This window comes from Neomonachus schauinslandi, chromosome 5 (genome assembly GCF_002201575.2).
Source record: "Neomonachus schauinslandi chromosome 5, ASM220157v2, whole genome shotgun sequence".
NCBI lineage: Eukaryota > Metazoa > Chordata > Mammalia > Carnivora > Phocidae > Neomonachus > Neomonachus schauinslandi.
The window spans coordinates 150,848,402-150,863,126 of record NC_058407.1 but is presented as its reverse complement, the minus strand read 5'-3'; positions in this window follow the sequence as shown (position 1 = coordinate 150,863,126).

The window sequence follows — 14,725 nt, the reverse complement described above, 5'->3', positions numbered from 1 at the left end:
TCCTCTTCCAAATGCTTATCCAAGGATCATTTATACCAGTAAAAACTAACAATTATTATGAAAACAGGATTTGGTTTGAGAGCAGCCCATTTTGGAGTCAAAATTAGACTAAAAACTAGTCTCGGCTACTCAGAGATTCTTCAAAGATGCGTAATTTCTCTGAGCCTCAGTTTCCATATCCATAAAAGTAGTTTTCTTTTTTTTTTTTTTTAAAGATTTTATTTATTTGACAGATAGAGACATAGTGAGAGAGGGAACACAAGCAGGGGGAGTGAGAGAGGGAGAAGCAGCCTTCCTGCCGAGCAGGGAGCAATGTGGGGCTCGATCCCAGGACCCTGGGACCATGACCTGAGCCGAAGGCAGATGCTTAACGACTGAGCCACCCAGGCGCCCCAAAAAGGAGTTTTCTTAATGGCAACTGTAACTCTGTGTAAATAGCATTGTGAACTATAATTGCAGCTATTCAAAAGTGGGCATGGGGTGCCTGGGTGGCACAGTTGGTTAAGCTTTGGACTCTTGGTTTCAGCTCAGGTCATGATCTCAGGATCGTGAGATTGAGCCCCGCGTCTGGCTCCACGCTCAGTGTGGAGTCTGCTTCAGATTCTGTCTCCCTCTCGTCTGCCCCTCCTGCTCGTGCTCTCTCTCTCTCTCAAATAAATAAACCTAGAAAAAAAAGTGGGTGTGCATGGGGTAAGAGGACTGGGAGGGATATTGAAAAACTGAACATGGCTTACTAGAGTGATTTTTTTCCTCTTCAAATCTTTAAAACATAATGTTTCACTGTACTTCTATGGTTCTCAACCTTGTCAAACCCACTGCCCTCTTTTTAGAACTATTATTTTGTGACATCCCCTTTACTACCTAGAAATAAAAATCATAGATGATATAGCTCACTTGCACACATAATTTCATAAAAATTTAATATAATGCCCTAGCTGTATTGTAAGGGAGAATGGAAGGAAAGTAATTTACATAAAATAATATGTAATTCAATATGTAGCTGCTTGACTGTGAATATAGAAGCCATGAGAAACTAGGCAGATGCTCGCACCAATATCTAGAATCACCATGAATGGGACGCCTACCAAAGCCAACTGATAAGCTGTGTTTTGTTGAGGGCTCTAATACTTTAAGTGGCATTGCTACCAGTGCGGGGGGGGGGGGGTTTCCTGGAATGGTGAACGACTGCTGGTCAAGTTCTCAATTAAACAATGTGAGATTTACCATTCAGTCCAGACCTGGAGGCTTCCATGTAAATTAAGACTGTGAAAAATAACTTCGTGTTTAGAGGGAAAAGAGAGTTTATAAATGAGTTTTTCATCCACTTGAGTGTCCAGAGAGACTCTGGAGTGCCAGCCAGTGTGTGGGGCATTTCTGTGTGGCCTGAGGTTGTCCCTTCTATGGCGTGGTGTGGACCCTGTAAATATTCATAGTGCCCTATCCCCACCATTGTGTCCACCAAAAGCGATCCCACACATTTCCAAAATGCCCCCTGGGAGTTGGAATCTCCCATACTGAGAGCACGGCTGTATTTTAATTAAAAAATAAAAAGCAAACACCATGCTTTGGGAGGGCTTTGACAACCTCTGGGCTAGCATCACTCTCTCACTGAGGCTAAAAAGCAAGTGAGAATGGAAGCACTGGTCCAACATCTAGAAAACTGAAAGTGAACCAATTTTGTATCATCTACCTGACAGGTTCGGCATGTCTCTCCTGTCACATTCCTGTCTGTCCTTAGAGTCGTTGTACAGAATCTTTCCACAGATCCATGTTACTGCTAATAGGATTTGTCTCAGACCGAGCGTTCAGCTTCCTGTTGTTCCCTGAGCCCATGGTGTATGCTCTCCTCTCCTTCCTGAGCCCAGTGGTCATTGTATTTCAGCTAATAAAATAATTCCCTGCCAGATGGCTGGGAAGAACATGGCCCCTGGGAGAAATGATGGTACTGTCACCAAGGGCTGGACTGGTTGGTACCAGTTTGGATTAAAGCCAGACATTCCTAAGGTGAGGCTGACAGTTGGGTTTGCAACAGGCAGCCCCATCTGGGCAAAGCAGACATTCCAGGACATTGGAACTCCCCAGCAGCAAGCAAGCTTCAGTCCATGCAATTGGTCCGAGGAAGCCTTTTCTGATGTCATTGTTCTGTCTGCTTCAGAGGTGGGGGAATTTGAGTAGGGCTTGGGATTTCAAAAGGAAAAAGTGCAACTCACATTGAGAATTTAAAGTTCCTGATCAAAAGCTCTCTATTCAGCCTTGTGATTCCAGCATGATCCTGGAGGCTGAATCCTTCATTCCAAGCATTTTTTCCTATATTATTATTAAAAACTAGACAACAGGCCCCAAAAGAAATCACTTATGCTTACTGAGGCTTAATTATGTTTCAGATCTCCCAGAAATGGAGTCTTACAATGGTCAATTAGAAATTTCCTGATTAGTACTAGTCACATCATCTGCCTGATAGACCCATTACCTTAAAGGAAAGTGACCTTGCACAACCAATCCACATTTTTTGTCTAGTATAACTTCCTTGTTACTACTGCCTTATGCCCACAAAAGTCTTTCATTTTGTACAGCTCCTCAGAGCTCCTTTCTGTCTGCTAGATGGGATGCTCCCGATTCATGAATCACTGAATGAAGCCAATAAGGTCTTTAAATTTTACTCAGTTGAATTTTGTTTCTTAACAGTATCTTTTCAGGTTCTTTCAGTTGCTCTTGCTCATTCAAGACTTGTGAACTAAGTTTCATGTTCTTTAGAATCTGAAAGAAAGGTACAGTCTTGGACATCCCTCTCTTCTCCTCAACCCCATCCAAAATATTGTAATATTTCCCTATGATTAATTCCATCCAATCACTTAAATGTTTAGTAAAGGTTATCCATCATTTCAAAGCAAAGATCCTAGATCTGGGCAAAATGGGGTTGGCATGTGTTCATGTGTGCTCACACACACAGTGTGTGTGTGTGTGAGAGAGAGAGAAATTACGCCCTATTTCCTCTAGGATTTGATGTTACATGAGTCTTGGTACATATCCTTGAGCCTCAGCTTAATGACTTTTACAAATCATGTATCATCTCTGAGGACCTCTCCTTTTACTTGTCAGAGGCAATGATAGTGTTGTAGGGGAGGAAAAATAGTTTTCCCCCTAGCCTTCTAGGTTCTTGGCTGAGACCCCGCACCCCTACACTCCATAATAAAAGACAGATTAACAGGAGAAAGACAAATAGAAGTTTAATGACATATATATACTTCCTGTATACACTGAGAGATACCAAGGAAAACTGAACAACTCCCTTAAATGGCCCAAAGTACCACCTCAAACACCATCTTCAGCGAAAGACAAAAGATGTTGGGGGTTAGGGGAAGGCCAGTTATGGGAGTTTACCCAGGAAAAGCAGGGTAAGGGTGTTGTGCAGACTTAAGTAGTTGCCTTCTCCACTGATAAGAGTTAAGATTTAAGTCATCCTCTTCCTAGTACAGAGAGGGAGACATCCTTATAAATGGAGATTTCCCCAGAAAACCATGAGAGACTCTTAACTCTAGGAAACAAACTGAGGGTTGCTGGAAGGGAGGTGGGTGGGGAATGGGGTGGTTGGGTGATTGGCATTAAGGAGGGCATGTGATGTGATGAGCACTGGGTGTTATATGCAACTGATGAATTATTGAACATTACATCTGAAACTAATGTGTTGGCTAATTGAATTTAAATTAAAAAAAATGGAAATTTCCCTTATTAATGTAAATGTCTCTTAGAAAGGGTAGCTTCTACTTGGTTTTCTATGTCTGCTGTTTCTTAAAAATAATGAGGCTAAAATAATCCTTGTGCCAAAGAGACATAGTTTGGGGTGGCAAATTCTGCTCTCCCTCAGAGTCTACCCATATGGGGTTGTGGTGAGGATTCAGTGGGGTTCAGGTGTACAGTGCTTAGTGCTTAGCGCCGTCCCTGGCTCATACCAATCCCTCAACAAATTGCCACTGGTAGCCTTGTGCTCAATCTGTGCTGGGAGTCTCATCTCCACTCAACTCTTGGGCGTCATGCAACCCAGTTCAAAAGTCACTCCAGTCAAAACGGGATTCTTCTCTTTCTCTCATGCCCTGTATATGTAATCCATTGGTAAGTCCAATGAGCTTTACCTCAAAAAACATGCTGAGTCCATTCTCATTTATTTATCTCTATTACCACTTGGCTGTGTCAATAATGTCATAATTGATCCTTCTGTTTGACTCATAGCCTTTTAAAATCTCTTCTCTACATGGAAGCTGGAGTCATCTTTTAAAATTTTGACTCACATCACCCCTTTGCTTAAAACTTCCAGTGGCTCTCCATGCCACTTAGAAATAAATTTAAGATCCTAAATTAAATCTAAGGTGTTTGTGGTTCCATGTGATCTGACCCCTGTCCATCTCTACAGTCTCATCTTGTACTTTACCTTCTGTTCTTCATGATCCTGCTGTGCTGACCTTCTTTCTCTTCCATTAAGACAAGCTCATTCCTCCCTCCAGGCTTTGCACTTGTGGTTCTTTCAGCCTGGGATGCCCTTCCTGGCATGATTTATTTTCATTATTCAGGCCTTAGCAGAACTGTCACCTCCTCAGAGAAGCCTTCCTTGACTACCTTGTCTAGTGTAGCCCATCACTGTATGGTCACTTACAAGGCGACCCTACAATTTATTGTCCAATCTAGAGCACTTGTAGGAGTGAAAGGGAGATCTTTAACAAGTAAGCCAGGATAGCAGGTTTCAAGCAGGATAGTCCTGGGTGAGTCAAGATGTGTGATGAGCCTTCCCATTACTCACACCCTGTTTATCATATCACTGTGCTGTATTATCTTCATAGCCCTTCTCATTAACTGATGTTATTTGTTAACATGCTCTTTAGCCCTCTGCTCTATTACAATGTAAATTCCAAGAGTATGGGGATGCTGTCTTTCTGGTTCACTGGTAGACCCTCATCCCCTTGAATACTGTTGAAAAACAAAATTCAACTGAGTAAATGATAAAGATCTTATTGGCTTTATTAAATGATTCATGAATTGGGCGGCATCCAATCTAGCAGATAGAAAGGAGCTCTAAGGAGCTGTACAAAAGGACTTTTATAGGTATGATAACCCTGAGAACGAAAACTGCCAATTATTTTACCAGCAAAAATGGGTTTATTAGGGAAGAGCAGAGAGTTGCAATCCAGGATGAGGAAGCTCTGGCAAAAACATAGGCAAGTCCTCAGAACAAAGGAGAAGAATGCTCTTTTATATAAGAAAGGAGGAAGTTGTGAGGGCTGTTCTAAACAAGAAACCCATTGGAGTAAACTGGGAGCTTGAAGTATAGTGGCTTCTCATTGGGCTGAGCTGTGACAGTCTCTCATTGGCTGGGCTGTTGCTGGGGCAGGAGGAAACCTTTCTTTCTCCAGCTCGGATAGTAAAGTAGTATCCACCTGCAAGGTGGTCTCTTCCTGTTGGATGTGCACTTGAGGAGGAGTGGTAGGGCATGAGAGTTCCTCCTGCTGAACCTACCGACTACATTTTGGTGAGTTTCCTCCTTTATTAATTTTCACAGGTAGAAGGGAGTGGGAACCGGAAGTAGTACTAGGCACACAAGCATGCTGGTTATTGCAAGGTCACTTTCCTTTAGGGGATGGCAGGGGTCTGTCAGGCAGATTTCCTGATTGACTGGTTTAGGATTCCATTTCTGGGAGAGCTAAAACTATAATTAAGTCTCAGTTTGGTGAAGTGGACTTCAGCATAAATGAGTCCATTTTGAGCCTGTCGCCTTGTTTTTAACAATACAATTTAGCACATAGTAGGTGCTCTGTAAATATGTGGGGAATAAAATATGTTGAATGTAAGGCACTACAGTGTCCATGAATTAGATAGTTGGGTTAGTTATGGGATTAGTTATGGGTTAGGGTAGCCGGGATTATGGGTTAGTTATCCTGGCTATACTCCTCTTATCTTTTTGAACAGTGAATCAGAAAATCTGCCTTTCTGTGCTGAGCAGGAATCCTCTTCTTGTCCAAATCAGGAGCTCCAACCAAAGCTGGCTTGGGTTTTACAGGGCTATCCAGAGGTTGCTTAGTTATTCTTAGGGGCCCCCATTCTTGAATTAGGTTTGGTAAGCACAGATTAGGAAATGGTTCTGGGAGTACTATTTGAGAGGTACTTACTCAACCTGATTAGAAAGCACCATGGTTTTGCAACATTTGGAGCCATAAAATAAATGCTCTCCCTGCTTATTGATTGGAAATGCCAGAAAAGCAATGCGGGAAATAACACACTGGGATCATTGAATTAATTAGTGTGGATACCGATTGTGTAAAATCCGGTTATTGTGGAGTGGGGATTGGATTGCATGTTAATTAATATTTAAGTCCTTTGGAAGTGGCATGGAAGGAAGAACCCTCCCTCGACCCTTTGGTTCCTCCACAGCCCATCCCCCATGAGATAGGATTTCTTGGGGGCCCCAACAAGAAATCCCCTTATCATATGCAGCACAGATGCCAACAGGAATTGGACTCGCACTATTTGCATTTCTATAAAGGAAGGGCCTGGTATTATGTAACTGCGTGTGGGTTCTGAGGGCTTCTAATGGGCCTCCCTTTGTACAGTCTCTTAGCAACCAATTGAAGTTTGTAAGCTGAAACAAAGAGACTCAAGACTGTCATTCCTTGAGCACATTCCTCTGGGTCCAGCCAGCCTCTAAGAGAACTAGCTTGGGGGCTACCGGGTCTTTTCTTCTTTGCCAAAGCTCAGCAATCCTTGTTTAATCATTTTTTCACCTGGGAAGGAAAAGGAACTGGGGGCTGGGGCGACAGGTGGGAGACCAGCTCACTGTGTTCTGTCTCTAGAACTTCACCTGAAGCCTGGGACAGTCTTCGAAGGAGTTGACTTGCATTCATTCATTCTAAAATGAGGTAATACTGCTTGATAGTCCAGAGTGTCCTTTAGGGTCCATGGGAATCTGGGCTCTGTCACTTGTTTGCTGTATGTCCTTGGACAACTTACATTTCTGGGCTTTAGTTTCTTCATCTGTCACACAAGAACAAAAACTACCTTCCTCACTGGTTTGCTGAGAGCATTACAGTACAACAGAACTTTAACAGACAGCTATCCAAGGTCAGGGTTCCCTATGTGTCAGGCACTTTGTTTGGTGCTAGACACCGAAGTAAATAAAACAGACAAAATCCCTGCCCTCATGGAGATTATGTTCTAATAGCAAGTGTGTGTGTGTATGGTGTACAGAGATTGTAAATGTACATGTTAGCTGTTTAACCAATAACTTGTTAATTCCAGTTAGTCATTCTTCGTTCACCTATTCATTCAGTGACTAATTCTTAATTACCTATCCATCCATCCATCCATCCATCTGACATTTTTCTGAAGGAGGAGGACAACAGTAACATGATCCCTGTATTTGGTATAACAAGAGCTATGATAAAAGCAGATATAGACAAGGTTTATAATGATGGGTTGCCATTTGAATTGTAGGCTACGGAACCACACCCCTGGCTTCTCCCTAGATTGCTGTAGCACCCCCATGTGACACCCCCGTGTCTCTAGACATTGTCAAATGTCCCCTTGGGGGGAAGGGGACAGAATTGCCCCCAGGTGAGAATCCCTAGTTTATAGGAACACGGTCCTCAGGAAGGGAAATTCACCCACCACATTTCACCAGAAAGGAAATGAACCCAGGGCTTTACATTTTTGTAGCAATAGCAGCATTTCCAGACATTTCGTTCCCTGGAGATCTGTTTTCTTATGCTGGAAAGCAGGGAGGGACTTGGGGAATTCTTGAAATTAGAAATAGAATCTTACCCCACGGGAACTCTTTCCATCACCTCTGAGAAGTGTGGCTTATTTAGAAAACATCTCCGAGCCTTACGGAAGAAGTAGTTCTGACAGAGAAGCCTTTGCTAACCTGGAATGCAGATCAGGCTTAGTGCCTTTGGAATGTGTCCTCACTATACAAAATTCCACCCAAGATTCCTCAGTGGGGATAAGAGCAGAACAAAGTCTTCTCTCTAAGGAATTCTTTTGAGATCAGCCAAGGTGCTGGATCCCCCAGCTTGATTAAAAGGAGCTATGCCTGATACGGTATCAGGTTGAGATGAGAGCCACCATTTTGGTCCCCAAGCACCTTCCAGGGTCAGTTCCTAAATACCAGCAAGATGACTCACCTTGCCTCTTTCCTCCCTGCCCCAGATATGTTCACTCCCAGGGACATTGGAGTCATAGGAAGTTTGTCTGGGAACCCTGTGGTGTCTTAAGTAGCTCTTGAATCTTACTATTTCTCTCCATTCCCCCGCATCCTCTTTTGTCCCTTCCCCCCATCCTGGTCAGGCTCTCATCTGATCCTATCTGGACTATCACAATAGTAACTGTTCGCCTTCCACCTACTCTTGCCCCCTTCAGTTTATCGTCTCCAGAGCAGAGACCAATGTCTTCCCATTGAACTTAGACCAGAATTCAAACTGGCCTGCAAGGTTGTGCGTGATCCGCCATCCACCCCAACAGCAACAACAGCCCACTCTCCCTGTGCTCACTCCATGCCTGCCTTACCAGCCCTTCTAGCAAATGCACACCAAATATGATTGTGTCACATCTCCCCTTCCAGGCTCCCAGTTCTTCTGGATCTTCTCTGGTGTCCCATGGTTCTGAGGATGAGAATCCCAACAAGGCCCCTGAGTCTGTCACAGTTGGGCTTCTATCCACCACTCCGACCTCATCTCCTCTGACCCCCCATCTCTGTGGTCCAGCTGCCTCCCATACATGCAGGACTCTCCCCATCATGGGCTTTGCTTCACCCTAGAGGCTCTACCCTTCCCTTTCTTCATGTCAGTACATCTCTTCTGAGCTTCAGTATTATCATTTCATGACGAGCTCCCGTCCTCTTATTATACATGCTTATTGCATTATATACTCTCTCTCACTGCTTCCTAGTGGCTGATTTTCATTTATTTACACGCTTATTATATTAGCAGCTGTCCTCCACAGCAGACTCGAAGCTCCACAAGGAGTGCGGCCATGTCTGTTTTTTTACCGTTTTTAGCCCAGTGTTTTGAACTGTGCCTGACTCACAGCACTCAGAGGTGCTAAGTAAGTATTAGTTGGAAGACTCAGCCACCCCTCCGTTCTCAAGAAGCCCCATTTTTGGAGGATTGGGCCAACATGAGGTTTTCTGGAGCCATGGGGGACAGGTTTAGGATGGGGCAGACTAGGGAATTTGCAATCCATGAGGCATGAGGGCAGGTCAGAGCATCAGGAAATTATATTACTTGACATTTTCTTACCTCTTTCTGTGTGCACCTTCATCCTATATTATCCTATATTACAAAGCCCTTGAAGGTAGGCATAGGGCCTTTTATTTTGGTACCATGAGCACCTTGCTCAGGGCCTGGCATACAGTAGGTGCTCAACAAAGCTGCACCGATTGAATGGATACATGCATTATGGATTCAATGCAGATTTTTTTTTTTAAATATTTTATTTATTCATCTGAGACACACACAGAGAGAGAGAGCATGAGCAGGGAGAGAGGCAGAGGGAGAGGGAGAAGCAGGCTCCTCGCTGAGCCAGGAGCCCGATGTGGGGCTCGATCCCAGGACCCTGGGATCATGACCTGAGCCAAAGGCAGACGCGTAACCATCTGAGCCACCCAGGCGCCCCTCAATGCAGATTTTATTATCTGAGCTGAGGTTCACTCAGGAGTCATTAAGGAAAGGAAAGGAAGGTTTGGGATGGTTATCTATCACTAGAACATGGTGTGTTGGAGTTTTTTACACAACATGATAGAAAGGGCCTGGATGGTTTCTTCTTAAGCTAACATTTTTTGCAAGCATACTTTTGCCAGGCCCTGTGGTAAAGGCTTTGTCTGCATTATCTCGTTTAACATGAAGTTAATTTGCAGATGGCTGCTTACTTTCTACATGGGTAAACTGAGGCTTGGAGATGGCTAATAAGTCTAAGGTCAGAGAGTAATTGGCCGAGTTAGTACTCAGATTTGGGTCTGACTGCCCAAATTCTTGGGGCAGTTTACTGCAAGGACTCCTTTACTAACTTGGGGCCTAAGAGAGAGGCGGCCAATACCTTTGCCTTCGTATCCTCACCCATCGGATGGAAGATTCCATTCCTGCCCAGATCCCAAGGTTGAATGGGAGGATGCGTGGGGGCAGGCAGGCATCAGGAATTCTCTGGCCTGAAGGGGTGTTATGATTCATTCACTGAACTCCGGCGCCACGTAAGCATGAAAGGGCCTGTTCGTATTACATGACGTCCCATTTCTCAAGCCTCTGACAATGGTCTGCCAGCAGTCTGCATGCAAGGTGACCCTGAACAGCTACCTGCTTTCCAATTCCCACTGGAGGGGCCCCTTCCATCTTAGCAGACTCAGAAGCCAGAAGAGGCATTTCACTCTGGTTTCCGGTAATTTGTTCTGCTCTGTGAACTTCTGTGTTTGCTTGTCCAATTTCATGAAAATTGGATTAGTGAGTGTTCATTGGTGCTGACTCAACTAGTCTACAAGGGATGGTGTCAAATGGAAGAGGAGCCCACTGGTGTGATGGTTGGATCCATGGCTGTTGGGAATCAGGATTCTGCAGGGATGCTCATATCATATGCTACTTGTGGTAGCTTCTTCCAAGCTGCTCTTAGGGAAGACAGTACCTCCCCCCTCCCCCCCACCACACACACACAGACCTTTGAAAAGTGGAGGGACACTTCTTGCATTAGAACAAGAGGAGGGTTTGCTTCAGATGCTGGTGAGCTTGAGGATTTGGTCAAGATGTTCATTCACTTATTCATTGAATCTTTTAAAATTAGCACCTGCTATGTGTCAGGCTGTTTTGGGCTCTGGAGAACCAGTGATGAATAAACAAAATTTCTGTCCTCATGAAGCTTACCTTCTATCTGAGGTAGGGAAACAGTCACCAAATGAATACATGATAGAACGTCAAGCAGCAATTCTATCTAGTGCTTCCATATTCTCTATGAAGTATGGGAAAAGGTCATCTTTTTAAAGATTCTATTTATTGGGGCACCTGGGTGGCTCAGTCATTAAGCATCTGCCTTCGGCTCAGGTCATGATCCCAGGGTCCTGGGATCGAGCCCCGCATCGGGCTCCCTGCTCAGCGGGAAGCCTGCTTCTCCCTCTCCCACTCCCCCTGCTTGTGTTCCCTGTCTCACTATGTCTCTCTGTCAAATAAAAAAAAAAAATCTTTAAAAAAAAAAGATTCTATTTATTTATTTGAGAGAGAGCATGCAAGCGAGTGGGGAGAACAGAGGGAGAGGGACAAGCAGACTCAGTGCTGAGCGTGGAGCCTGATGCAGGGCTTGATCCCACGGAAAAGGTCATCTTTTTAAAAAACAGCCTTATTGAGATATAATTCACACACTACAGAAATCAGCCATTGAAAATGTACAGTTAATTGGTTTTTAGTATATTCACATATATGTGCAGTCACCACCACAGACAATTTTAGAACATTTCATCACCCCAAAAAGAAACTATAAGCTTTAGCTATCACCATCCTATACCCTACACCCCACCTCCAGCCCTAGGTGCCAGTGACCTTCTCTCTGTCTCTACAGATTGGACTGTTCTGGACAGAGAAAGAGTCCTCTTTTGAGAGTGAGGGGCAAGGGAGGAGCCTTTGCCATCCTCACCTCCCAAATGAGGGACTCTTGGACTCAGTTTCCCTCAGAGCTGCCTCTAGGATCCAAATCTCCATTGCTTTGTAAGCTTGGTTTCTGGGGGTGGGAGGGGGTGCTGGCCAGTGTCCCGATACATAATCGCTCTTTCATGACCTTACCTTCCACCTCTAAACCCTACCTGAGGTGGCGTGCTCCCAGCCAGCCCATGCTGAGCATATATGCACATATGCGTGCACACAGAAAAGGCTCTGATCACATGTGCAGGTGTGTCTCCAGGCAGTGATTAGCATGTCCTGTCCATGGAGGCCTCACCTTAGTCCACGTTGCTGTAATTCCTCGCCTGGACTGCTGCAGTAGCCTGCTCTCTGCTTTCCCCACCTCCCACCTTGCTTCCCTTCCAACCCGTTCTTCCCAAGATGTCAGGAGAAATGTTATAAAGCCTGAATCTGACCAGGTCACTCTTGTGCTGATGACTCTCCCACATGGTCCTCAAGGTAGCCGAGGCACCTCTCCATGGTGCATGAGGCCCCGCATCACATGGCTCCTGCCAGCCCCTCGAGTGTCATCTGTCACTGTTCCCCTTGGCCATCGGGATCACCTGCAGTCCTTGCAGAGTTGCCACACCCTCCCTAGCAGACCTTTGCATGTGCTACGGCACTCTCTGGAACATTCCTCTGCCCATAGCACCTAACTCCCACTCATCGTTCAGGCTTTAGCTTTGAGATACTTAGAGATTATTTTAGGGGCCTTCCCTGGCTCTTCAGGATGCCATTGGGTGCCTGTATTATTTCTCCATTGCTGCTTAACAAATTACCCCCCAAACTTAGCATTCTCTAGCAACGAGTATTTAGATCTCATGGTTTCTATGGGTCAGGAATTTAGGGGTGGCTTAGCTGCGTGGTTCTGGATCAGGGTGTCTTGTGAGTAGTCATGATGTTGCCTGGGGCTTCAGTCATCTGAGAGCTTGACTGGGGCGAGGTGCTCCCTTTCAAAATAGCTCAGCCCCATGGCCATTGGCAGGAGGCCTCAGTCCATCACCCTGTGGGCTGCTTCACAGGACTTGCAGTGTCCTTACAACATGGCGGCCAGCTTCTCCCAGAGTGATGGGCCGAGAGAGAGAGAGCAGGAAGCTACAATGCTTTTTGTGTCTACAATGGACTGAATGTTTGTGTCCCCCCCACCCCTCCTCCAAAATTTATATGTTGAAATCCTAATCCCCAAGGTGACAGCATCAGGTGGAGCATTTGGGAAGTGATGAGGTCATGAGGGTGGAGTCCTTTTGAATGGGAGCAGTGCCTTTAAAAAAGGGGCTCCCAAAGCTCTCTCTCCCTCTTTCTGCCCTGTGGGGATACAAGAGGATGATGATAGTTTGCAACCCAGAAGATGGTCCTCACCAGCCCCTGTGTGCACTGGCACTCAGACTGTCAGGCTCTAGAACTGGGTGAGAAAGAAGTGTGTGTTGTTTATAAGGCCCCCCGGGGTATTCTGTTACACCAGCCTGACGAGGCTAAGATGATGGCCCAGGCTCTGAAGTCAGAGACTGTGGCTTCTATCATATTCTGTTAGAAGTGATTCGTTAAAAACCAGCTCACACTTAAGGGAAAGACAATTAAGCTCTACCTCATGAAAGAAGGAATATCCAAGCATTTGTGGACACATTTTAAAACCACCATGGTGCCCCTTGTCCACACTCCCAGCCTCCTGCACTTACCCCTGACAGAGCACCTGGCAGCCTCTTGTCACCATCTGTCCCTCCCCACCGCTCCCTGTGAGTTCCTTGAGGATCAGGACTGCTTTCCATTCACAGCTATATTCCTAGATGCTACCATTGTACCTTTCCTAGTGCTTGGTAACCATTTCTTTATTTGAATGAATCAGTTATCTGTTCTAGACATAAAAGGTATAGACTGGTACTTCTCTCACATTGCGGGCCTGCAAATCACCTGGGGGTTTTGTTAAAATGAGGATTCTGATTGAGTAGGTCTGGGGTGGAGGCTGAGGTGCTGTTTTCCTAACTAGCTCCCAGGTGATGCCGATGCTGTGCTTCGTGGAGGGCGGGTCTAGAACACGTGATCCTATTCCCTGACAAGCTTAATAGCTGGGAAGGCACTGCGGCCAGCCGCGCAGTCTGAGGCCGGTCGCAGGGCAGTGTTGGCCTGGTCGTGGGCTTCCCTACTGTGTGCTGGCCCCACTCTCTCTTCATTGGCCCAGTGTGATAGAGGAGATGCCAGTAAAAGACAGTCAAGAAGGCGTCTGTGGGATACAGAAGCATTCCAAGCTTACGTAAGTTCTCTGTTAGCTTTGGCTCTGGAACAGAGCTGGGGAGTCCCTCAGGTTTGGGCAGAGGCGTTGTATAGCATGAGCAAGGGCCAGAGGGAAGCCAGCCAAGCTGCCTGGGAGGATCCAGAAGAAAGGTGGGGTTGGGTGGTGGCGGGTGACAGAGTCCCCATCCCCACCCCAGAGACCTCATGAAATCCAGCTTTGGCTGGAAGCAGGCTAATAGACCAGATGATGTGTTTATACTCTTCTTCCCAGGTCTTAGGAGGATACACAATTCTAAGGATCACCTCTTAAGGAAAATTGAGTTGATTTGGAACATTGAAATGCTTTCTGTTAATATCTTGGGTCTCACTTTTATCCTCGTGGCTCTGATTTTAGCAGTGTGGGGCACTGATGTATATGGGTACCATCTGGGGTCTCAAGCCAGCTTGCTGCTTCCCTCATGAGGGGCTGATGGAAGCATAGGGCAATCATGAAAACCCCTAACATGGGGGAAAGGTTTCACATCTGCTGAATCCAGTGGTTCTCAACCTTGACTGCACATTGGAATGACCTGGGATCTTTAAAAAACCAGTGCCTGAGTTCTGTCTCCAGATTTCTGATTTCATTGGTTTGGAGCGTGGCATGGATATGAGCATCTAAAAAACCTGCCCAGGTAACTCCATTGTGTGGCTGTCGTGGAGAGCCATGGTTTCATCTTAGGTGAACCCCTCACTAATGGTAAGGCAGGTAAGATTCTCCCCTTCTTATTCTTGTGTTTTGTTTTAACAAATGGAAACACGGTATTACAAGGTTGAGTGGCTGGTTT